The sequence below is a fragment of the Patagioenas fasciata genome, chromosome 22 (genome assembly GCF_037038585.1).
Source record: "Patagioenas fasciata isolate bPatFas1 chromosome 22, bPatFas1.hap1, whole genome shotgun sequence".
NCBI lineage: Eukaryota > Metazoa > Chordata > Aves > Columbiformes > Columbidae > Patagioenas > Patagioenas fasciata.
Window position 1 is genome coordinate 4,619,897 of NC_092541.1, and position 2,628 is coordinate 4,622,524.

The window sequence follows — 2,628 nt, forward strand, 5'->3', positions numbered from 1 at the left end:
GCTTTGTCTGATTGCGCCGAGAGAAAGCAGCGCTGGGAGAGGCTCTGCTGTCACCGGCGCTCAGAGCACGCGCTGTCCCCATTCTGCGTGTCCCCCCCAAGGGCTCCATGTCCTTCCAAGGGCTCTCTGTTCCCCAGCCATCCCAGTCCCACCTGCAGTAGCCGCCTCACCCACCAGCCCAGGACACTTCTGTCCCACACTGAGATTTTCTTCCTTTCTCGCTGGCTCTGGGGCTCTGACTCCGTTTTCAGGGCTCTCACCATCTGCTCGTGCTCTGAAAGGTTTTTGTGCTCCCTGCTTTGCCTCGGGACTCAGCTCCATGTCCCTCCCGAGCTGTGTGGTGAAACCAGGGCTGGTTCACATCTCCTGGGGACATTTACACCCTCTCTGTCCCCTGGCCCTGCTCTGCTGCTCCGAGATGTCCCTGGGCTTGCTCTGAGGCTTCTGTGCTGAATTTGGCCACGGCTGCCTGGTCCAGCCCAGATTCACCTCTGGGAACCTGCCCCAGAGCATCCCCACGCTCATAGGGGCTCAGGACGGCTCGTGGGGACACACAGCACCCTGGGAGCAGGAGGTAAAGCTGAGATGCTCCCCCTAAACCTCCCACCCACTGGTGGAAACTGGGAGGCACTGGGCTGACGTAGGCATTGGGGGATAGGAAGCAGCACCAGGAAAGCGTGTCCAGCCGTCCCGCGGCGAACCGGGTCTGTGGAAACTTGATATCGCAGGGGGATCATTTGGGGCCCCCACCCACTGGTGGGGCTTGGAAACTGGGGAGGGGACAGGATTTCCTGCTGCTGCAGGGACAAAACGTCACGCCGTGTCCTGGCGGGAGGGCGCGTGGGGCTGGGGGGTCCAGCCCTATCTCTGGGCTCGGCCTTTCCTGCACGCAGGGCTGGGGGGTCCCCATCACCCCCCACATCCGTCCCAGCACCACAGCCTCGATGGTGGCACATCCCCCGTGCCCTGGGGTGCAGTGGGTTGAAACCCTGCCTGGCGCAGGGAAGAGCTGCCGTACCCCCCAGCCAACCCCCTGCAGCCTCGTTAGGGCTGCTTTTCACCTCCCAGTAGATCCCAGTGCCAAACTGGGCCCCCGGGGACCAGGCCAGGCGCCTCTGGGAGCTGCACGAGCCCCGAATTGCTGCAGCGGGTCGGCGCCCGCGGGGCTGGCAGCGCTCGGTGCTGCACAGCACGTCCCCACGCTCGGGGATGCGACCCTGGGGACAAGTGCTCGGCTGCTCTGTCCCATTGCAGCAAGGGGTTTTGTCCCAGGACGGGGACACGTGTCATTGTCCCGGGGTGGCTCTGATCCCAACCCCAGGCTCTCCGGGGCTGGAGGGTCCCGTGGGGGCACCCGTTGGCATCACCACCGGTCACAGATGAACAGAGCGGCGGGGTGCGCTGCCCGGGGTTCCCTGCGGCTCCCAGCACCCCGGGGTGGCGGGCCACGGGGCGGGCGTGGGAAGGAGCCGGTTCTCACGCAGCTGTTCAGCAGCTGGAAAACGCTGACCCGCGGTGGAGCCCGAACCCCGGCCCTGCGCGCGGGCTGGGAATTTTCCGCGGAAGCAGCAATTCCATGGGAACGGGGCCGGACCCCGACCCCTTCCCAGGCAAAGGACCCGTGCTGGGTGCCCTGGGGTGGGGAAGGTAAACTGAGGCATGTGGGCACGGGGACCTGCTGGCTCCATCCTTGGCGTGAGTTCATTGGGGATCAGCGCCAGGACCCGCCAAGGGGGCAAATACCCCGTCCCCAGTGGGGTGACAAGCAAGGAGTGACACTGCACCAACCCCTCGCTTGTTTCCCTTTGTCACCATCCCCACTGGTTTCACAGTCCCTGCGGGGACGCGCTGCCCTGGTCCTGGTGTCCTTGTCCCCATCCTGCTCCTGGTGTCCTCATCCTTGTTCTGCTCCCAATGTCCCCATCCTGCTCCCTATGTCCCCCGTCCTCATCCTGCCCCCAGTGTCCCTGTCCGCATCCTGCTCCCTATGTCCCCTGTCCTCATCCTGCTCCCAGTGTCCCTGTCCCCATTCTGCTCCCTATGTCCCCTGTCCTCATCCTGCTCCCAGTGTCCCTGTGCTTGCTCTGCTCCCTATGTCCCCCATTCCCACCCCAATCCTGGTGTCTCTGTCCCACAGCCCTGCTCCCAGAGCCCCTGTCCCTGTCCTGCTCCCCATGTCCCTGTCCCCATCCTGCTTGCAGTGTCCTTGCCCCTGTCCCGCTCCCAATATCCCCATCCCAACCCTGGTGTCCCTGTCCTGCTCCCAGTGTCCTTGTCCCTGTCCTGCTCCTGATGCCCCCACCCCCATAACGCTCCTGCTGTCCCCGTCTACAGCCCTGCCCCGAGTGTCCCCATCCATGTCCTGCTCCCAGTGGCTTTGTCCCATCGTGCTCCCGGTGCCCCCAATCCCCACCCTGTCCCTGTCCTGCTCCCCATGTCCCTGTTCCGGAGGTGACCCCTGTCCCCTGCTCTGTGAGGCCACCGCTCGGTGTCTCAGCCGTGTCCCCCTCCCCAGCCCCACGCGTGGCTGTTCCCGCCCCTCCCCCATTTCCAGGCCTCCCGCGCGTGTCGTTCCCCCCACCCAGGGGCGGCACGTGGCGGGTGGGTGGGCTCGCGGGTGGGGGGGGA